The sequence below is a fragment of the Suncus etruscus genome, chromosome 2 (assembly GCF_024139225.1).
Source record: "Suncus etruscus isolate mSunEtr1 chromosome 2, mSunEtr1.pri.cur, whole genome shotgun sequence".
In the NCBI taxonomy this organism is placed as follows: Eukaryota; Metazoa; Chordata; class Mammalia; order Eulipotyphla; family Soricidae; genus Suncus; species Suncus etruscus.
This window is the reverse complement of record NC_064849.1, coordinates 18,854,823-18,878,468: the sequence shown is the minus strand read 5'-3', so window position 1 is coordinate 18,878,468 and position 23,646 is coordinate 18,854,823. Positions and strand designations below refer to the sequence as shown.

Here is a 23,646-nt window from a genome sequence, read left to right as displayed (position 1 = left end):
TATGGGATACTGGGGAACAAACCCGGGTCCATCCCAGGTAGGCAGCATGCAAAGCAAATGCCCTACCGCTGTGCTATCTGTCTGGCCCCTTGTTTTTTTTTTAATTTTTATTTTTTTTTGGTTTTTGGGCCACACTCAGCGATGCTACTCCTGGATCTGCACTCAAAAATCACTCGTGGCAGGCTCAGGGGACCATATGGGATGCTAGGGTTCAAACCCAGGTTGGTCCTGGGTCAGCTGCTTGCAACGCAACGCAAACACCCTACCCACTGTGCTATCATTCTGCCTCCCTCCCCCAAATGTTTTTAAGTGAGATTGAGCATAAACTACCTAGAAGGTTTTTGCAAAAGTAATTTGTTTCAAAAGAAGGGGTGGGAGAAATCTCTGGACTACTTCAGAATATTTGTAAAGGAAGGCAAGTGATTTTCCTTTGAGGTTTAGGAATGTGTGTGTTAGTTCACTCATGATGTTCATAATCTGGTTAGTGAGTAATTCCTTCTACTTCTTTCTCTACTGTATACCGATTGTTTATTTTGATATTGAGGAGCCACATCCTCTGCTCTCATACACTCCTTATCTAATTTGTATTTTTATACCATTTTATATAGGATTTTTTTCTTTTTTTTTTTTTCCTTTTTTTTTTTTTTTTTTTTTTTGGTTTTTGGGCCACACCGGCAGTGCTCAGGAGTTACTCCTGGCTGTCTGCTCAGAAATACCTCCTGGCAGGCACGGAGGACCATATGGGACACCGAGATTCGAACCTGGATCGGCCGCTTGCAAGGCAAACGCCGCTGTGCTATCTCTCCGGTTTATATAGAATTTTTGACAGGGATTGGGAGACCCATGTGCAGTGTTTAGGATTGAACTGGGGTTGACCGCTTACACGTCAAGCACCTTACTCACTGCACTGCCTGCCTCTCTGTATTTTATGCTGAGTTACTTACTCTTTCATCAAACCTTTTAGACTAGTTTCCCAACTTTATATTTCAACGATTTCTCTTTGGAAAAAAAATTGGAAAAAATGCTGATTTCCTTCTAGCTTATCTCCATTATTATTGAGTTTTTTTTAATAACTGTTCTCTTTCTATATTTTTCAAATGAGGAAACTGATAGTGCTTCTGTGCCTCAGCTCAAACCTAGTGTAAAATTTGTGCTCCAGTTCCTTGAGCCATTTTCCCACCCAATTTTTTTTTTTTGATTTTGAAATAGTTTTAGTAATGAATTGAACATGTGAAAAGTAGTGTATCATAGGAGTGCCTGGAAATTATGAAAAATTAGGAATGACAAGTTCAGGTGCGAGTTGAAGCTCCTATACTTAGAAATGTAGTCATGAATTAATGATGAGGTACTTTTTTTTTTCTTCCCACACCCATTGGCACTTCAGGGTTTCTCCTGGCTCTCTGCTCAGAAATTGCTCCTGGGAAGGTTGGGGGACCATATGGGATGCTAAGAGATTGAACTCAGGTTCATCTCGTTTGTCTGCGTGCAAGGCAAACACCCTACCATTGTGCTATCACTCCAGCCGTAATGAGGTAGTATTTATTTTTAAATACATTTTTTATTTAAGTAACATAGTTGGGGTTACAGTCACAAACAGAACACCCCCTTCACCAGTGTAACTTTCGCCCTTCCCCCCTTCCCTTCCCTTGCCTGTATTCGAGACTGGCATTCTACTATAGTTATTTGTTGAGGTAGTAGTTTTATTTATTTATTTTTTTTGGTTTTTGGGCCACACCCATTTGATGCTCAGAAGTTACTCCTGGCTATGCGCTCAGAAGTCGCTCCTGACTTGGGGGGACCATATGGGACGCCGGGGGATCGAACCCCGGTCCTAAGCTAGCACTTGCAAGGCAGACACCTTACCTCTAGCGCCACCTTCCCGGCCCCGAGGTAGTAGTTTTAACACATTTTCTCTCTCTTCTGAAGTGATCTTTCCACCTATGTCTTTGATGGCGTATCAGGCTTTTACTTTAATGATTCTGCATTTATAATTATCCATATATTTGTTCTCTTGAGTTCCACACTGGCAGAGATGACCCTTTTGGACAAAGAGATTATTAGTGTCTCATTTACCTTGCCCCTTCTGAAAGTTCTTTGCCTTGTGCTTTTTTCAGAAGCTCAGGCAATTTTTGCCTCTATTGACTACATTTTCAGCATTTATCAGTTTTATTTGATAACTTATAGGTTATAGTAGGTCCAGCTTGCTTAGGTTGAGTTTATATCCTTTGAATCTAATATGTCTTAAAGGCATGCTAAATATCCATTTTCTTTTACCAATTTGAACTGCCTTTAAGTATCCTTGTTGTGAAACTTTGAACTCATGTTTATTAATTTATTTTTATGACCACTGCTAAGATTTTATGATGTCCTTTTTTTTTTTTTTTTTTTTTTGATTTTGGGTCATGCCTGGCAGTGCTCAGGGGTTACTCCTGGCTCTACTCTCAGAAATCGCTCCTGGCAGGCTTGGGGGACCATATAGGATGCTGGGATTCGAACCACCCTGTTCTTCAGCATGCAAGGCAAATGCCCTACCTCCATGCTATCTCTCCGGCCCCTTGCTTTGTTTTCTAATTTGTTTTTGTTTTTGTTTTTGGGCCACACCCGGCGGTGCTCAGGGGTTACTCCTGGCTGTCTGCTCAGAAATAGCTCCTGGCAGGCACAGGGGACCATATGGGACACCGGGATTCGAACCAACCACTTTTGGTCCTGGATTGGCTGCTTGCAAGGCAAACACCGCTGTGCTATCTCTCCGGGCCCGCTTTGTTTTCTTTTTGACCCACACTTGGTGGTGTTCAGTGCTCACTTCTGACTGTGTTCAGGGATCATTACTTGCAGTGCTCAGGAGACCGTATGGGTTCAAGCATGGGTTGACTATGTGAATGAGGCATGCGCCTTTCCCTCTGTACTCTCTCCAGCTTCTCCATTTATTTTTAGTTCCCTGAGGAATTGTATAGCTTTTATAAGTGGATTTGTACTCATTACTACAAGTAAGGACACAAGCTTATTTATAACTAAAATTTCCCTGTTTCTTGATCAGTATAGCTTTTTTGTTTGTTTCTTGAACTATATCCAGTGGTATTCAGGGTTCACTACTAGTAGTGCTGGGGACCATGTGATATCAGGGATCTAACCATGGCCTCCCACATGCAACGCATATATTCAACCCACTGAGTTATGTTTCACTCTTTATTTTTAGATTTTTACCCTTTTAGATAACAGAAATATACAAATATGTTTATTATTAAGGAATGCAGAATGATATTGTTGAATTGTTGAGAATTTTTTCTTGTCAGAGAAAAGGGGAGAAGCTTGAAAATATTATTTCTTTAGTCAAACTTAATTCTACACAAATATATATATATATTTTTTTGGGGGGGTTTTGGGTCACACCCAGCAATGCTTTCAGGGGTTACTCCTGGCTGTACGTTCAGAAATTGCTCCTGGCAGTCTCGGGGGACCATATGGGATGCCGGGATTCGAACCACCGTCCTTCAACATCTAAGCCAAATGCCCACTGTATTATCTCTCCGGCCCCACAAATATTTTTCAGTGTATTAAAGTATTACATATTCCCTACTTCAGGTAATTAAGAAACAGTTTTTTATTTTTTGTTAAGTACATTTTTTTGTTAAGTTTCATTGGACTTGGACTTACACAGTTTTGTTTTTTTTTTCTTTGGCCAGTCATTATCCTGGCTCTGCTTAGGAATGTTTCTGGCGGTGTTTAGGGGGGCCATCTGGGATGCTGAGGATCAAACTTTCTAATTAACTACAAGATTTCATTGAATTTGGATTTTAGATTTTTTTTATTTTAATATTTATTTGTTTTTGGCCAGTTTGTTTGTTTGGCCACTTCTGTGATGCTAGGGAGTTACTCCTGGCTCTGTGCTCAGGAATCACTCCTGGCTGTGCTTAGGGGATGTATGGAATTGAACCTTGGTTGGCTGCTTGCAAGACAAGCCCCATATCTGCTGCTCTGTTATTCTTGTCCCAGATGATACTTTATTTGTTTATTTATTTATTTATTTTGGTTTTTGGGTCACAACACCCAGCAGTGCTCAGGGGTTGTTACTCTTGGCTCTATGCTCAGAAATCACTCCTGGCAGGCTTGGGGAACCATATGGGATGCCGGGTTTCGAACTACCGTCCTTGTGCAGCAAGGCAAATGCCTTACCGCCATTCTATCTCTCCAGCCTCCCCCCCCTTTTTTTGTTTTTGTGGCCACACTAGACGGTGGTGTTCAGGAGTGTTACACCTTAGCAGGCCCAGAGGACCATATGGGATACTGGGGATCGAACCAAGGTCAATCACATGCAAGACAAATGTTACTGTGTTACTGCTCCCGCCCCAAGACTTTATAGTTTTCATATGAGATAATTTAGAGTTTCTTCTCTTCACTTGGGCCCAGAGAATTGATTTTTTTTTTTTTTTTTTTTTAGTTTTTGGGCCACATGCGGTGCTGCTCGGGGGTTCCTCTTGGCTATGCGCTCAGAAATCCTGGCTTGGGGACCATATAAGACATCCGGGGGGGTCCATCCTAGGTCAGCCACGTGCTAGGCAAGCAAATGCCCTACCACTGCGCTGGCCCTGAGAATTGATCTTTTTTTTTTTTTTTTGGGCCACACCCCATGACGCTCTGGGGTTAGGAGGAATTGAACTGCTGTCCGTCTTAGGTTAGCACGTGCAAGGCAGATGCACCACTGCTCTGGCCTGGCCCCAAAGAGAATTGATCTTTTTTTTTTTTTTTTTTTTTTTTTTTGGTTTTTGGGCCACACCCGGCTTTGCTCAGGGGTTACTCCTGGCTATCTGCTCAGAAATAGCTCCTGGCAGGCACGGGGTACCATATGGGACACCGGGATTCGAACCAACTAGCTTTGGTCCTGGATCGGCTGCTTGCAAGGCAAACGCCGCTGTGCTATCATTTCTCCGGGCCCCAGGTTTTTTTCTTTTTTTTTTTAATTATACTTCATCTAGGTATGTGCTGTATTTTGTATCATTTTATTTTTATCCTAGTAAGTATGTTTAAAAAGTAAGTGCCTGGGACTGGAGCGATAGCACACGACTGACCTGGGATTGACCCAGGTTCAATCCCGACACCCCATATGGTCCCCGAAGCCTCTCAGGAGGGGTTTCTGAGTGCACAGTCAGGAGAAACCCAAGTGCTACTGGGTGTGGCCCAAAAACCAAAAAAAAAAAAAAAAAGCCAAACCTCTGTAAGTTGATTTTCTTTTTTTTTTTTTTTTTTTTGGTTTTTGGGCCTCACCCAGCGGTGCTCAGGGGTTACTCCTGGCTGTCTGCTCAGAAATAGCTCCTGGCAGGCACGGGGGACCATATGGGACACCGGGATTTGAACCAACCACCTTTGGTCCTGGATTGGCTGCTTGCAAGGCAAACGCTGCTGTGCTATCTCTCCGGGCCCTGATTTTCTTTTTTGTTTGTTTGTTTTGGGCCACACCCTGTGACATTTGGTGGTTACTCCTGGCTATGTGCTCAGAAATAGCTGCTGGCTTGGGGAACCATATGGGACGCTGGAGGATTGAGTTGTGGTCTGTCCTAGGCTAGTGCTTGCAAGGCAGACGCCTTACCGCTTGCACCACTGTTCCGGCCCCTTTAAGTTGATTTTGAATAGCAAACCCTAAAGTAGTGCTTATTTGTTAATTATTAGAACTAAAATAAAGGCATTTTAAAATTTATTGTTAAATGATGTGCTGTGAGAAATTTTCTAGATAATAGGAGTAGGGATTCTGGTTTGTAAACAAGTACTGGATGGTTGTGTTATATAGTTTGGGCCATGCTTGATGATGGTACTCAGGCCTTTATTTCTCACTCTGGTCAGGGATCACTTCCAGTGGTGGTTGGGGACCGTATTCAGTGTTGGGGATTGAATTGTGGTTGGCCACAAGTAAGACCTTATCCCTGGGATTGTCTTCAGTGATTGTAATATTTTTAAGTAGGTTTGGAATTCATTTTATGTATAAAAATATGTTTGAACTTAGGAGTTGCCAGGTAATTTACTTTATATATATATATATATATATATATATATATACAGATATATATTTTTATTTTGCAGTGTTAAAAAGGACCTGAAGGTAGTCTGCTCAAACCTCCTGCTGTGATCCAGCAGAACTTTTGAACAGGTGAGTGTTGAAGGGGGAAATGTGTAAAATGAGGGCTTATGCAAATAGGTGTTTCGGAGGGGTGTGTGGTTGGGCCATACCTGCTCTGACTTTCCTCCTGGCTCTGCTCTGTGGGTCACTCCTGATGATGATGGAGGATCATATGGGGTTCTCAGAATCAAACCAGGGAGGATTGGTTAAGACAGATGTCTTAAGACCTTTACTATCTGTTCTTCAAACAAGTGATTTTTACTGTTTATTTTTTGGGGGCCATACCCAGTGGTGCTCAGTTATTAGTTACTCTTGTCTCTACACTCAGAAATCACTCCTGACAGGAATGATGCTGGGTTGAACCTGGTTTGGCTGTGTGCAAGATAAAGGCCCTATCCACTGTGCTAGCAATCCTGCCTTGTGATTTTTACTTTTAGAACTTAGTTATCATTTTTTTATTTTTTGGGGGGTCCACACCCAGAGATGCTCAGCAGTTACTCCTGGTTCTACACCCAGGAATAATTACTCCTGGCAGTTTTTGGAAGATCATCTGGGATGCCAGGGATTGAATATAGGTTAACCACATGTAAGGCAACCTACACACTATACCATCTTTCTGGCTCAGATTTCACTTATGTTTTTTAAGATATTTGGGGCTGGAGAGATAGCATGGATATAAGGCGTTTGCCTTGCATTCGGAAGGATGGTGGTTCAAATCCCGGCATCCCATATGGTCCCCTGAGCCGGAGCGATTTCTGAGCGGAGAACCAGGAGTAACCCCTGAGCGCAGCTGGGTGTGACCCAAAAACCAAAAAAAGATATTTAAAGATATTAAATTTTAACTTTTTTTTTAAAAATAGTAGAAACAATTTTGGTATTTTCAGATTCCTATAAAGGAGGGATTGAACCCAAGTAAGCTGTGTGCAAGGCAAGTGCCCTACCTGCCGTACTATTGCTCTGACCCTTGAAGGAACTTCTTCTTTTTATTTTTGGTTCAGTTTATGATTTAGTCGTCAAGGCTCACTCATGTCAGAGCTCCTAGAACTACTTGGTGCTGGAATTGCATCCAGACCTTTAGCATGCAAACACAGCATACTCTCTAGCCCATAGAGTTAGTTCTCTAGCCCAGGAAGTATTTGAAGGTGGTTTTTTTTTTTCTTCCCAGTTTGTTTTGGGGCCACACCTGGCGGTGCTCAGGGGTTATTCCTGACTCTGCACTCAGGAATTACTCCCATTGGTGTTCGGGGAACCAAATGGGATTCTAGGGATCAAACCCAGGTCTGCCACTGTGTAAGGCAAATGCCCTACAAATGCCCTATCCCCCCTGTACTATTGCTCTGGCTCCTCTTTTTTTTTTTTTTTTGGTTTTTGGGCCACACCCGGCGGCGCTCAGGGATTACTCCTGGCTGTCTGCTCAGAAATCGCTCCTGGCAGGCACGAGGGACCATATGGGATGCCGGGATTTGAACCAACCACCTTTGGTCCTGGATCGGCTGCTTGCAAGGCAAACACCACTGTGCTATCTCTCCTGCCCCGAGGCCCCTCTTTTTTTAATTTTAAAATTGAATATTATGTGTAACCTTATATAAATTTAAGCTCTGCAGTATGTTAACTTTATATACAGATTTATTGTAATACAGCTATTGTAGCAAAGTGATTAACTCTCTTATATTGCATAATTAAGGAGATACCTTAAGAATTAGAAACCAGGGGTTGGAGAGGTGGCGCTAGAGGTAAGGTGTCTGCCTTGTAAGAGCTAGCCTAGGATGGACCGCGATGTCCCCCCCAAGCCAGTAGCGATTTTTGAGCTCATAGCCCGGAGTAACCCCTGAGTGTCAAACGGGTGTGGCCCCAAAACCAAAAAAAAAAAAGAATCAGTTGGCTTCTGCTGAACCTGAACAAGAAATTGGGAAGTATTCAGGAGTCAAGATAGTTCTTTGACAGCACTTTTCTTCTGCTGGCCAGACAGCATCCTCTGTCTCTTGTTCTGGCTTAGTTGTCTTTCCAACAGAACCTGGCCTTTTCTGCTTTATCAGGTATAGAAAATGACCACTTCATTCCTGGAGTTCTCTTAAGCAGCTCAGAAATCGCCCCTGGCTTGGGGAACCATATGGGATGCTGGGGACCATATGGGACACCGGGATCGAACCATGGTCCGTCCTAGGCTAGCGTGCGCAAGGCAGATGCCTTATGCCCTGCGCCATCGCTCTGGCCACTCTATAAAAGTTCTTGATTGAATATTGATGGAAGAATTTGTATAATAACTCTTTAACTATAAAAAACCAACTTCAGGGGCCGGGTAGGTGGCGCTGGAGGTAAGGTGTCTGCCTTGCAAGCGCTAGCCAAGGAAGGACCGCGGTTCGATCCCCCGGCGTCCCATATGGTCCCCCCAAGCCAGGGGCGATTTCTGAGCACATAGCCAGGAGTAACCCCTGAGCGTCAAACGGGTGTGGCCCAAAAACCAAAAAAAAAAAAAAAACAAAAAAAAACAAAAAAAACCAACTTCAGGGGCCAGGCGGTGGCGCTAAAGGTAAGGTGCCTGCCTTGCCTGCGCTAGCCTTGGACGGACCGCGGTTCAATCCCCCGGTGTCCCATATGGTCCCCCAAGCCAGGAGCAACTTCTGAGCACATAGCCAGGAGTAACCCCTGAGCGTTACCGGGTGTGGCTCAAAAACCAAAAAAAAAAACAAAAAAAAAACAACTTCAGGGGCCAGAGAGATAGCATGGAAGTGAGGCGTTTGCCTTGCATGCAGAAGGATGGTGGTTCGAATCCTTGCATTCCATATGGTCCCCCGAGCCTGCCAGGAGCGATTTTTGAGCGTAGAGCCAGGTCTAACCCCTGAGAGATGCCGGTTGTGACATCCCCCCCCCCCCAAAAAAAAAAAACAACCCAAAAAACCCAAACAACTTCTATACTATTGTAAGTATACCTCAATGAAAATTAGATAGAAACAACAAAGTTGAGAGAATGTATGAGATAAAGGATAAAGGTGTTTAGCAAATGAGCATAAGTAAATTTGAAGCTTAGTTTGGAAAAAATTACCCATTTTATAAATCTGAATTTTTGGTTTGTTTCTGGTTTGTTTGTTCTGAGGATCGAACCTAGGTATGCCATGTGCAAGGCATGTGTCCTATAAATCGTAATGATCACATACAGTGATACTCAGGGGTTACTGCTGGCACTGCACTTAGGAATTTCTCCTGGCAGTGAACTGGGGATCGAACCTGTGTTGGCCACTTGTAGGGTTAGCACTCTCAATGTTTTATTAATTTTTTTTCCGTCATCCCTTCCCCCTTTCAAATTAATATTTTTGGTTTTTGGGCCACCCCTGGAGGCACTCAGGGTTACTCCTTGCTCTGTGTTCAGAAATCACTCCTGGCAGGCTTAGAGGACTATATGGAATGCTGGGGATCAATCAAACCCAGGTCTGTCTTGGGTTGGCTGGCGTGCAAGGAAGATGCCTTACCCCTACTGCTGTGCTATGATGCTATCTCTCTGGCCCAGTGGGTAGGGTGTTTGCCTTGCATGCTGCTCACCTGCATTTTATCCCCAACATCCTATATGGTTCCCGAACCTGCTAGGAGCGATTTCTGAGCACAGAGCCAGGAGTAATCCCTGAGCTCTGTCGGATATGGCCCAAAAATAAATAAACAAAAGAATAAGAAATTGAAGTTGGCTATAGCGGTGGTGCAGTGGTAGGGCATTTGCCTTGCACGTGGCTGACCTAGGATGGACTGCGGTTAGATCCCCCGGCATCGCATATGGTCCCCCAAGCCAGGAGCGATTTCTGAGCTCATAGCCAGGAGTAACCCCTGAGTGTCACCAGGTGTGGCCCTCCCCCCAAAAAAAAAGAAATAAAAGTTGTGCATTCCAGACTGGATTGTGGGGGGCTCCAGAGATAGTATGGGGGTTGAGGGTACTAGCTTTGCATGTGACTGACGTAGGTTTGATCCCAGCTCTACTAGCTTTTCCGAACATCTCCAGAAGTGATCACTGAATATATGCCAGGTGTTGTATAAAAGCTAAAAATGAAACAATGAATGCAGCTTGTCCAGGTTCAGTCCCTGACAGTATATATCATTCCCCGACAGTAAATATCATTCCCCAAGCACTGCCAGGAGTGACACCTGAATACTGGGTGTGAACCAGAACTCCCCCAAATCCTCTCCCTTTCCTTCACCCTATTTCTCTCCCTTCTCCCTCTCTAGATTACTCTGTTACTCTTAGCTCTGTACTGTGGAATTATTCCTATTGGTGCTGGGGACCATATGGGATATCAGATTGAGCCTGGGTTGGCAAGCATCATACCTGCTGTAATCTGTCACTTCAGCTTTAAGAATTGATATTTCTTAAGACTCCCCCTTCTTCACCCCAGCAGTCCTTTTTGAACTCAGTGCCTCATAGTAAGTGTTATACTGCTGAGCTCCATACCAAGTCAGGGCTGCCACTGGATTGACTTTTTTTTTTATTTTTGCTGAACGTGGTGGCCTCTGTGGACAGTACTTTGCTGAGTGCTTTTTTTTTTTTTTCCTATGTTGCTTTCATGCAGTGCTGAAGACATCGAAACCAAGGTTCCTGCATGCAAAGCATTAGGTCTAGTGCATTGAGCCATTTCTTTACTCTTGAACTTTTATTTGTTTATTGAATCATTGTGAATTACAAAGTTACTGATGTCTGGGTTTCAGGCTTACAGTGTTTAAATACCAATGTCCACTTCCTCTACCAACTGACTTATTTTTATTTTTGTGTTTTGGGTCACGCCCAGATATGCTTAGGATTGCTTCTGGTGTACACCTGTACACCTGTGTACAAGGAAAGAGTCCTGCCTACTGAATCTGTTTTTTTTTTTAAGGTAGAAAGAATGCTTTCTTGGGGCTGGAGATAGTACAGTAGGTAGGGAGTTTGCCTCGCATGTAGTCAACCCCGGGTTTGATCCCTGGTATCTCATATGGTTCCCCGAGCCTGCCAGGAGTGATTTCTTAGTGCAGAGCTAGGGTAATCCCTGAGCACCATCAGGTGTAGCCCCACCTCAAAAAAAAAAGAAAAAAAAAAAGAGGCCGGGAAGGTGGCTTTAGAGGTAAGGTAAGGCCTTGCAAGCACTAGCCTAGGACAGACTGCGGTTCGAGCCCCCGGTGTCCCATATGGTCCCCCCAAGTCAGGAGCGATTTCTGAGCGCATAGTCAGGAGTAACCCCTGAGCGTCAAACAGGTGTGGCCCAAAAACCAAAAAAAAAAAAAAAAAGCTTAATGTTGTTTTGAAATTGCAAGGCTTTATCAAGTTTTAAAAATATTTCTGTATAAACTATAAAACTTAAGTTTCTGGGGGGGTCCCTCTTTGGAAAATACTTGGTTGTGTTGAGATATCAGAGGACAGCCCATGTTTATGTTATGGTTATATTTTTCTAGAATAGTGAATTCATTTATTGTTCATTTTTTTTTATTGGAAGAAAGCACTGGGATATTGATTATTATTCAGAAGTACTGGGATAATAATAGTAACTGCCAGTTTTTTTTTCCTTTTTTGAGGAGGAGGAGGGTACAACTGGTGTTCAGAGCTTAATCACCTGGCTTTGCATGCCGGTTTCATTCCTGGTGGGGCTCAGGGAACCATATGAAATGCACGGGAATTGAAATCTTGGCTGCATGCAAGGCAAATGTCTTCATCTCAAGATGAAGCAATGAAAAAATAGTTTTTTGTTTGATTTTTGTTTTTGGGTCACACAGCTGGCAGTGGCGCTCATGTGTTACTCCTGACTCTGTGCTCAGAAATAGTCTCCTAGTGAGCTCAAGGGAGGGACCATATGGGATGCCGGGGATCAACCGAGTCCTTCCCAGTTGGCTGTATGCAAGGCAAATGCCTTACTGCTGTGCTATCACTCTGGTCCAGTTGTTATTATTTTTTTTTTTTGTTAATAGTGATGATACAGTCAGTATGCTCTCTGGACATACATAAAATTCCTGTTGCAAGAAGTCTTGGGTCTGGTGGAAATCGTGGATTCGTTTTTTGTTTGTTTTTGGATTATACCTGGCGGCACTCTGGTTACTCTTGGCTCTGCACTTAAAAATTGCTCCTGGTAGGCTCAGGGGATCATATGGATGCTGGGAATCGAACTTGGGTCTGTCCTGGATTGGCTGTGTACAAGGCAAACAAATACCCTACTGCTGTGTTATTGCTTTGGCCCCTGGAATCTTAAGTCTTTTCAGTATTGCCCCTTTGGCTGCAGGAAAATTCAAATAATTGCCAATGTATTGGTATTTTCTTTCATTTTTGAGCCTCTTAAGAGGTGTGTAGTAGTCTTGGGGGTTCAGGAGACCATATGCAAACTCTTTGCTCACTTGTATTATTTCTATTTCTCTAGTCTCCTGTAGTGGCATATATCCCATTGATAAATCATGGCTCTTGCCATAAAACAAATCCAGGAACTCCTTTGATTATTTCCTTGGAATTAAGGTGGTGTTGCCAAAACTTTTCCAGTTGAATAACTACTAGAGGTGAAATTAAAAGATTAGTGGTTGGGGGCTGGGCGGTGGCGCTGGAGGTAAGGTGCCTGCCTAGCCTGCGCTAGCCTAGGACGGACCGCGGTTCGATCCCCCGGCGTCCCATATGGTCCCCCAAGAAGCCAGGAGCAACTTCTGAGCGCATAGCCAGGAGTAACCCCTGAGCGTCACAGGGTGTGGCCCAAAAAAAAAAACCAAAAAAAAAAAATGATTAGTGGTTGGGCCGGGCGGTGGCACTAGAGGTAAGGTACCTGCCTTGCCTGTGCTAGCCTTGGACGGACCGAGGTTCGATCCCCCAGTGTCCCATATGGTCCCCCAACTCAGGAGCAACTTTTGAGCGCATAGCCAGGAGTAACCCCTGAGCATTACCGGTGTGGCCCAAAAACAAACAAACAAACAAACAAACAAACAAACAAACAAACAAACAAACAAAAAAGATTAGTGGTCAGGGACCAGAAAGATATTACCATGGTTAGGGTGCTTACCTTGCACATGGTTTAATCCCCATTATCCCATATGGTTCCCTAAGCCCAACAGGAGTAACTCATTTCCTAAGTTTAGAAGCAGGACTAACTTCTGAGCACTGTTAGATGTGCCCCTCCCCAAACAAACAAAAATTAGTTGTGGGTGAGAGACCCTTGATTAATGTTTGTGAAGGTGACCTAAAAGACCATTCAAGTATTGCCTTCCCTATGACTTCCACTATGGTTAATGAAAGTTTGTGACAGACTGTAATGAAGATACTGCTTTTTTCCTTAGCCAATGGTAATACTGTATTGCTTGAATCAAGTGATAGAAAAATAACAGAAATTGGATGTTAATGGAACAGGATGGAGATTGCTAAAAGGAGAAAAATTGACTTAAAATTTCTCAAAATTTCAAACTAGGAAAAAGGTTACCAAACAGTATTCAAGCAGACAGATAGCGGGTTTAATTTTCTGTCACTACCTCAAACTATAGAGAAATAACAACATCATGGGGTTGTGAAGATAACTCCTAGCTCCCTGAGAACTATTGGGGAGGCACTCCTGTCACATGGAGTTAATTCAGGAAACTTCTTTTTCTCCCTTAGCTGTAAAGTGTATCTTTGAATGGGTGTGGGAATTCAGAATCTACAATGGGGACTGGAGCCATAGTACAACAGGTAGAATGCTTGCCTTGTACATAACATGGTTGACCTGGGTTTGATCTCTGGTTTGATTACACCTACCTGGAGTGATTCCTTAGTACTGAGCCATGTGTAAGCCTTGAGTACTGCTGGTGTGACCCCCAACCCCCTGAAAAAAAAAAAAGACAAAAAGTAAAAAGTACTCAATATAGTGCCTGATAGGCACATATTAAATAAACACTTCATGAATGGTAATTATTTAGATTGCATTACTATATAAATTGGTAAATTTTGGTGGTAGGGGGCTGGAGAGATAGCATGGAGGTAAGGCATTTGTCTTACATGTAGAAGGTTGGTTCGAGTCCCAGCATCCATATGGTCCCCTGAGCATGCCAGGAACTATTTCTGAGTGTAGAGCCAGGAGTAACTCCTGAAGCGCTGCTGGGTGTGACCCAAAAACCAAAAACCAAAAAAGTTTTTTTTGGTTGTAAAGTGACATCTTTATAATTTGAATAGACTTCAGTGGGTTCTATTTTTAAAATTTATTTTGATTTATTTTCGTTACTGTTGATTTTGTTTTTTCTTGAGGGAGCCACACCTAGTAATGCTTAGGACTTATTGGTTTTGTATTCGGGTACTATATGGGCCTCAAATAGCTGTATATAAGGAAAGTGCTTATCTCTTGTACTCTGGCCCCCATGATTTTATTTTCAGTGTAACAAAACAAGTGCTTTTTGCTTGAGACTAATATAGCCTTAGGTGTGAGAATCTTTATGGATTAGTTAAAAAAAGCTGGGGACATAATTCAACAGGTAGAGTGCTTGCCTTGCACATAGCTAACCCTGGTTCAATCCCTGCCATCCCGGTGGTTCTGAACACCTCTAGGAGAAATTTCTGTGTGCAGAGCTGAGAGTAATGAGCATTACCAGGTGTGTGTGTGTGTGTGTGTGTGTGTGTGTGTGTGTGTGTGTGTGTGTGTGTGTGTGTGTGTGTGTGTGTGTGTAATGAGCATTACCAGGTGTGTGTGTGTGTGTGGTGTGTGTGTGTGTGTGTGTGTGTGTGTAATGAGCATTACCAGGTGTGTGTGTGTGTGTGTGGTGTGTGTGTGTGTGTGTGTGTGTGTGTGTGTGTGTGTGTGTGGCCCTGTCCCCCCAAGAGGGGTTATTCCTGTATCACTCCAGTCTGTGGAAAGACCTTTGGTACTTTGAATAAGTGTGACATTTTGGAACTTGGTGTTCTTTTTTCTTTTTTGGCCACACAGCAGTATTCAGAGCTTACTCTTGACTGTGTTCAGGGGTCATATCTGGCTGTGCTCTGGGGACCATTATGGGATGCTGGGATTGAACCCAGGTTGGCTGTGTGCAAGGCAAATGCCCTCCCTGCTGTGCTATCAATATGGCCCTTGTTTTTTTTTTGTTTTTTTTTTTTTGATGACAACTTTTTTTTTTTTTTTTTTTTTTGGTTTTTCGGGCCACACCCGTTAGATGCTCAGGGGTTACTCCTGGCTACGCGCTCAGAAATTGCCCCTGGCTTGGGGGGACCATATGGGACGCCGAGGATCGAACCGTGGTCCTTTCCTTGGCTAGCGCTTGCAAGGCAGACACCTTACCTGTAGCGCCACCTCGCCGGCCCCAACTTTTGTTTCTTGATATGCCTTATAGGGTATATGTTTATTTGTTTCATTTGTCGCTTTTGTTTTTCTGAAATAGGCCTTCTCAACTTTTTTTGTTTTGTACTACACCTGGTGGTGCTTAGGACTTATTTCAGGCATTGCTCCTGATGGTGCTCAGGGGACCATATGAAATGCTGGAGATCAAACCTGGATCAGACACAGGGCATGACTGATGCCCTACAACATGCTGTATGCTCTGACCTTGACATTCTCAACTTTTTGATCTTAGGATTTCTTCTCCATCTCAGACCTGGCTTTGTGCTCAGGGAGCGGAGCCCTCCTTGGCGGGGATTGGTGTTGGCAATCGAACCCAGGTCCACTTGGATTCTACTAGGCAGTTGAACCACCACCATTTGTAATATCTCGGAACCATTAGGATCTCTTTTTATTTATTTATATTTTTGTTTATTGGGCCATACCTGGTAACACTCCTGGTATGCACTCAGAAGTGGCTCCTGGCTTGGGGGACCATATGGGGATCGAACTGCGGTCTGTCCTAGGTCAGCAGTGTGCAAGGCAAACACCCTACTGCTGCGCTACTATTCCGGTCTCTCAGGATTCCTTTAATCTCTTAAAAGAGATCTCTGAAAGCTTTTGTTTTTTTCAGTTTTTTTTTTCCTTTTTTCTGGGGGTTGACCACAACTAGTAATGCTAAGAGGTTTACTTGGCTCTGCACTCAGGAATTACTACTAGTAGGCTTGGCGGGACCATATGGGATAGATATTAAGCTTTGGTCAGCCACATGCAAGGCAGGCACCCTACTCACTGTACTGTCACTCCAGCCCATTTTTCTTTTTCCAGTTTTTATTTAAATTTTTAATTTTGTTAAATTAGCTTGTGACACACTAAGCATAAATATATTCTTTTTTTTTTTCAGCCACACCCATTTGATGCTCAGGGGTTACTCCTGGCTAAGTGCTCAGAAATTCCACCTGACTTGGGGGACCATATGGGATGCAAGGATTCGAACTATCGACCTTCATGCAAGGCAAACGCCTTACCTCCATGCTATCTCTTTGGCCCCCCCTAGTAAATTTTTTTAAGGGTTTGGGCTATATCCATTTGTTCAGGACTTACTCCTTATGGGGGTGGGGCATGGGGAACTATATGTGTTGCCAGTGATAGAACCTCTATCAGCCACTTGCAAGGCAAATATCCTATCCTCTGTATTATCTTTCTAGCCTGAAGGAGGTAGTATTATAAGAACCTACTCATAAAGTTGTAGATAGCCTCCTTTGATATTACTCTAAAAATCCATGTAAGAAGTAGTTGTTATTGCTCATTATAATGTGAAACATGAATTGTATTTATACTTTTAAATGCTATATTAAAATTTATTGCTGTAATCTGCACATTGAATGGATAGTTTATGTTAAGTGGTATCAAAATTTTATTTTCATTAAGGTCAGCACTCAACAGGAAAGTCTTCAGGAATTGAAAGTCTAAGTATTACTCAAACCCTTGAAACTTAAGTTTATGATTAGAAGTTTTGCAAAATTCTAAAAAGTTTTTTAATTGGCAAAAAATCTTGAATTGTTTTTCTTGAAAACAATTGACAGTTTCAATTTTTTAATTAAAAAATGTTAAACATATAGTTTTGGATAACTGTATTTGCATCAGCTATTTCGGTTATTATGGTGTTCCAAGTTAAGAAAACACTGATTGAGCTTGTAGCTCAAAGGTCATGTGAGTGCTTTTCCTCTAGACTTTGCTGTACTGTTGAAGTGCTTTATGATCCTTTTAATTTTATTATGTAGAGTATTGAAAAGATGCTACACAGTGATCAAAATTAGTTAATAAGGTTATTACTTAGGATGCTTTTTATATAAAAGTTCTTTTATTAGTTTTACTTATTTATTTTTTTGGTTTTTTTTGGGCCGTACCAGAGGTGCTCAGGGCCTGTTCCTGGCTCTGTGCTCAGGAGTGACCCCTGGAGGTGCTCAGGGAACCATATGCGGTGCCAGGGATTCAAACCAGGGTCACGGCAGACACAGTCGCATGCAAGGCAAGTGCCTTACCTTCTGTATTCAATCCAGTCCTATCAAGGGCATTCTTAAGTAAAACTGACTTTTCCTTGTGAGTATAAAGCATATCAGAATGAAGAATACAGTGATTTTGTGTATAATTTGATGTCATTAACTTGAATGATACTCAGGTTTTAGTTTTACTCTTTACTGCATTACATGATTTGTGTAGTCAACACAGTGAAAAGATGCAAATATTTTAGCTGTTAAAAATTGGCAAGAGTGTCCAAAGACCTGACTAGAGTTGCTGGTATGAGCAGTGAACTATTTTTAAGTGTTACATTATGTGTGTCTGTGTCTGTATGTTACATCGATTAAAAATAAAGCATTCAGATTAATAATAGAAACTATAATGAACATATACTTGAGGCATTCTAGATTTCACTGAAACGTTATAGATTGTATAGATACTAGAGATCTATTTATAAGTTGCGATTAAAATAGACTTCGGGACTGGGGCGATAACTCAGAAGGTTGGGGAGTGTGCCTGTTACGCACAGAGCCTCAGGTTCTATTCCAGGGACCTTATGACCTCCCATAGATTGCTGAATGTGGCCCTGAAGTGTTTACACAGAATCACTGGGGAAGCTCTTTAAAATAAGCAGAAACAAATCAGAAACAGTGCTATATTAGCACTGTTTGACTATCTGCTAAGATGGAATTTATTTTTTGGTTTTTGGGTCACACCTAGTGACCACTCAGGGGTTACTTTTTGCTCTGCACTCAGAAATTGCTCCTGGCAGGCTCGGGGGACCATATGGGATGCCAGGATTCGAACCACCATCCTTCCTGAATCAGCAGTGTGCAAGGCAATTGCCCTACCGCTGTGTTATCTCTCTGGCCCCTAAGATGGAAATGTTTTGTGTTTGTTTTGCTTCTTGGGCCACACTCGGTGACGCTCAGGGGTTACTCCTGGCTATGTGCTTAGAAATCGCTCCCGGTTTGGGAGACCATATGGGACACTGGGGGATTGAACTTCGGTCCATCTTAGGTTAGCACGTGCAAGGCAAACGTCCTATCGCTTGTGCCACTGCTCTGGCCCCTAAGATGGAAATTTTTTTATAAATATTCACTGTTAAATACTAGAGGCATTAGGCACATAGGAAATGAGATTGCTGTGACTTGGAATGACTTTTTTTTTCTTTTGCATTGGGAGACCACACACTGGTGCTCAAGTTTACTTACTCTTGGCTCTGCCTTACCAGTGTTTGAGGGATCATATTGGTGTCAGGGATCAAATTTGTTTGGCTTGCCTACAAGGCAGCAATCTTTTTTTTTTTTTTTTTTTTTTTACAAGGCAGCAATCTTAAGTACTGTATTCTCTATCTAGCCTTCCTTTAATGAATTTAAAATATTTTTAATTGGGGGCCGGAGAGATAGCATGGAGGTAAGGTGTTTGCCTTTCATGCAGAAGGTCATCAGTTCGAATCTGGCGTCCCTTATGGTCCCCCGTGCCTGCCAGGAGCAATTTCTGAGCATGGAGCCAGAAGTTTCCCCTGAGCGCTGCCGGGTGTGACCCAAAAACTACACACACACACACACACACACACACACACACACACACACAAAAAGCAAAAACAAAAATATTTTTAATTGATTAAGGAGAGGTAATAACAAATATACTTAAACTTTATCCTAGAATACATTGCTATTTGCTACTTTTTTTTTTTTTTTTGGGGGGCCACACCCGGCGCTGCTCAGGGGTTACTCCTGGCTGTCTGCTCAGAAATAGCTCCTGGCAGGCACGGGGACCATATGGGACACCGGGATTCGAACCAACCACCTTTGGTCCTGGATTGGCTGCTTGCAAGGCAAACGCCGCTGTGCTATCTCTCCGGGCCCTATTTGCTACTTTTTTTTGTTTTGTTTTGTTTTTTTTTGGGCCACATCCGTTTGATGCGCAGGGGTTACTCCTGGCTAAGTGCTCAGAAATTGCCCCTGGCTTGGGGGGACCATATGGGACACCGGGGATCGAACCTAGGTCCTTCCTTGGCTAGCACTTGCAAGGCAGACACCTTACCTCTAGCGCCAGCCACCTCGCCGGCCCCACTGTTTGCTACTTTTTAGTATATTTATTTGTATTTATTTTACAATTTTATTTAAAATTGTTTTCTTTTTTTTTGTAGTTGATATAATAACCAGAAGTTGTGCTTACATGCTTAGACACTTGATTGTGATATATTGGGTGTTGCAGATGTGGCATTGCTTTCTTGGGTCACATGCACCTTCTTTTCTTTTTCTTTTTTCTCTCCTCCCCATCCCATCTCACCTTTCCATTCCACACAATTTAGTTGGAGTGCACTGGAGATCCCAAACAGTGGATCTACTGGGATTGCATTAAGCAGTGGGGATTATAAGGTATATGCTTTATCTCATTGAGCTATACTTAGGCCTCTAGTTTAGTAGATTTTTTTTTCAAGTACATTTTTTTGAGGTGCACTTTATATATATATACATATATATATATAAAACTTCATTTGTTTGAATTGATAAATACCTTTATTCTAAATATATTATTAAGTATATACTTACACATTTTGACAATACGTATGCTTGTGTAACTATAAGTTTTTCACTTTCAGGTGTGAAGAATTTTATTTCACTTTTTCTGGCTATTTCCTTTTCCCGTGATTGCTCCTCACCTGCCACTGATTTTATATTCTATGATTGTAGATTAATTTTGCCTCATCTAGAATTTTATATAAATGAGTTACTCAGTGTATATTTTGTACCTGGCTTAATTTGCTATTGTTTTATTATGAAAGCTGTTCCAAGGTATGGTTGTTACAATATTTGTTTACCCATTTATCTTAATGACTGTTCTTGGTTTGTGGCTGTGAGGAATAGAGCTGACTTGAGTATTCAGGCATGGGTAGTGATTCAGTTTTTTTGTGAATTGTAGTGGGTCTTTCATGGACAATGTTATTTTATTTTTGTTTTTGGGCCACACCTGTTGACATTCAGAGGTTACTGCTGGCTATGCGCTCAGAAATTGCTCTTAGCTCTGGGGACCACGTGGGACTCCCAGGGATCGAACCTAGGCTCGTCCTGGGTCAGTCAAATGCAAGGTAAACAACCTACTGCTGTGCCATCGCACTGGCCCCAGGGGCAGTGTATTTTAGGAATTTAAATTCCTTATAGATCAAGAGGAAAGCTGGCAGAGCAACTATAATGTTTTTGAAGATATGACAATAAAAGGATAATATATAGAAATACATAACATCTTGTAGGCTCGCCTTATTTATTTATTTATTTATTTATTTATTTATTTATTTATTTATTTATTTATTTATTTATTTATAGGGTTTTTCGGGCCACACCCATTTGATGCTCAGGGGTTACTCCTAGCTATCTGCTCAGATATAGCTCCTGGCAGACACGGGGCACCATATGGGACACCTGGATTCGAACCAACCACCTTAGGTCCTGCATCGGTTACTTGCAAGGCAAACACCGCTGTGCTATCTTTCTGGCCCCTTATTTTTTATATTATATTTTTGGCTTTTGGACCACACCCAGTGGTGCTCAGGGATTAATCCTGGGTCTGTGCTCAGAAGTTACTCCAGGCAGGCTTGAGGACCATACGAAATGCTGGGGATCGAACCCTCGAACCCGGGTTGGCCGCGTTCAAGGCAAATGCCCTATCTGCTATTCTATTGCTCCAGCCCCCTAATTTTGTTTTAGAAAATGTGTTAGCAGATCATAGTTTAAAATTTATTTTAAAATGTGTATTTAAGGGGCTGGAGTGGTGGCGCATATCTACCTTGCACGTGCTAGCCTAGGAAGGACCTCAGTTCCATCCTCGGCGTCCCATATGGTCTCCCAAGCCAGGAGCGATTTCTGAGCACATAGCCAGGAGTAACTCCTGAGTGCCACTGGGTGTTTTTTTTAAATTGAAGATATAATTTGGTATTATTGTCCTGACCACTGGGTGCTGGGAATGGAACTCAGAATTCCTGCATATTAAGCATGTGCTCCAACCCATTGGGTTTCTTGCTGGCCCTGCCAAACTGCTCTGAAGTGTTTGCACTAGGGATTTGTTAATCCTACGTCTTTTTTTTGTTTCGCTTTATTTTTTGGCGCCACACCCAGTGATGCTCAGGGGTTACTCTGGCTATGGGTTCAGAAATTGCCCTTAGGGGGTCCCCTTGGGGGGACCATATGGGATGCTGGGGATCGAACTGAGATCCATTCTAGGTCAGCCGCATGCAAGTCAAACGCCCTACTACTGTGCTAAACCTACATCTTGATCTAGATCTGAGGTAAAAAGAAACAGCTTTTTGGGTAGGAAGGAAAGAGTCCTTCCTCTTTTTGTTTTTGATTTTGGGGCCATTCTGGCAGACTTGGGACCATATGGGATGCTGGTCATCAAACCCAGCTCAGCTACATACAAAGAAAATGCCCTTTACGCTGTGCTATTATTCTAGCCTGGGAAATGTTCTTTTGTTTGGCATGTGTGAAGGGTTCTAGGGGAGTACTTTTCTCTGCTTCTAGGAAAGAAGAGTTACTGATCAGATTCAGGCTCATTAGGTTTTATTCTGTGTTAGTTTTGTTGGTAAACTACATGTGTAGAGTATTGGCTGAACTCCAGATGTTTCATATGGTTTTTTTTTTCTTCCTGGGTATGCTTCTTTTATTTTTAAATGGTTTTTTGCTGTACCCAGCTGTGCCCAGGACTTACTCCTGATTCTATGCCCAGGGATCACTCCTGGTGATGATTGGGTAACATTATGAAGTGTTGGGATTGAATCTAGGAGGCAAGCATCTTACCCTGTACTATTTCTCTGGTTCTTGGTATGTTTTACATAGTGAGGAATGGGGATTTGCAGAAATAATTTTTTCCTTTATTGTTTGTGGTCATTTGAGGGGCAGGTAAGCAGTTGAATTTTTAAACTGACTCTCTGCACCTTCTTACTCCCCCAAATCCCCCATTTTCCCCCCGATTGTTTTTTGGGGTAAATATATGCCCAGTGGTATTCTGCTCAGCCCTTAGTGTTAGTGGAATAATGATAGCCAAGTTGCCTATTTAGACTTTTCTTGGGAATCGCTATTGCAGAATGTTTTTTTTCTGGATTCTTCTTCTTCTTTTTTTTTTTTTTTTTGGTTTTTCGGGCCACACACATTTAATGCTCAGGGGTTACTCCTGGCTAAGGCTCAGAAATTGCCCCTGGCTTGGGGGGACCATATGGGACGCCGGGGGAATCGAACCGCAGTCCTGATCCTTGGCTAGCGCTTGCAAGGCAGACACCTTACCTCTAGTGCCACCTCGCCGGCCCCTATTCTGGATTCTTCTGCTTTGGCCTTTTTGCTTTTCTTGATGGCACTTACTAAAAAGATCTCTAGCTATTGTCATGTTGGTAGAAATTGTGTTAGCCTAGAAGTCATCTGGTTCTTAAACAGTGACAGGGTGTGAGAAAACAGGAGACTTGGTGGAAAGATCAGGGTCACCCTCTTTTCATTGTAGGAAAAAGCTAGTTTGATTTCTTTTTCTTCTTCTTTAAACAAGCACACAGCGAGAGAGGCTGTGGCTAGTTAAAGGTGAGGAAGCCAGGACTGAAGTGATAGATAGCAGAATGGGTATGGTGTTTGCATTGCATGAGGCCAATCCCGGTTTGAACCCCATCCCATATGGCTTCTTGAGCCTGCCAGGAGTGATTTCTGAGCTGAGCGCAGAGCCAGGAGTAACCTCTGCCAGGTGTGGCTCAAAAACAAACAAACAAAAAAAAGATGAAGCCAGAAAATTTACTGAGAGGAAAAGAAAAGTAACCTTACCAATGGTCAGAGATGATCTAATTGTCAATAGAACTGAAAGATGGGTCAGTCTTAGGAAGCCTGTAAGGTCAGACCTAGGCAGCAACTGAAGGCATCCTGACCACTTTGTTGTTGGGGTTCTCTTGTGAGAAAGGACCCAAAAGATGGCTAATGGTGTAGAACCTTGCTAAAATTATGGGTTAGGACCACATAACAATGAAAAATTAGTTTTAAGTAAAAAAGATAGGGTTTTCATCAAAGCAAGCTAAAAAAAGAAGACTGGTTGGTTGAAAGCTCCCAAGACAAGTTTGAGGCTCCCCCCCCCCCCCCCTTTTTCTTTTGCTTTTGTTTCATTCCACTACTGGCTTGCTTAGGGCTTATTCCTGTCTGCACTCAGGGATCACTCCTGGCTGGACTTAGGGTACTGTATGGATTGCTGTGGATTGAAACCAGATCGCTGCAAGCAAGGCAAGCACGTTATTGG

General features: G+C 42.7%; 1 protein-coding gene across 2 annotated transcripts in view; it reads left to right on the top strand.

The window, feature by feature from the left end:
- The first annotated feature begins 6,067 nt into the window (after positions 1-6,067).
- The window catches only part of GIGYF2 (GRB10 interacting GYF protein 2), a 153,918-nt gene continuing 136,339 nt past the window's right edge, over positions 6,068-23,646 (top strand). For both annotated transcript variants that reach the window (XM_049769293.1, XM_049769292.1), the window contains exon 1: positions 6,068-6,139. The gene's annotated coding sequence lies outside the window, so the exon portion shown is untranslated. The remainder of the gene's footprint in view (positions 6,140-23,646) is intronic.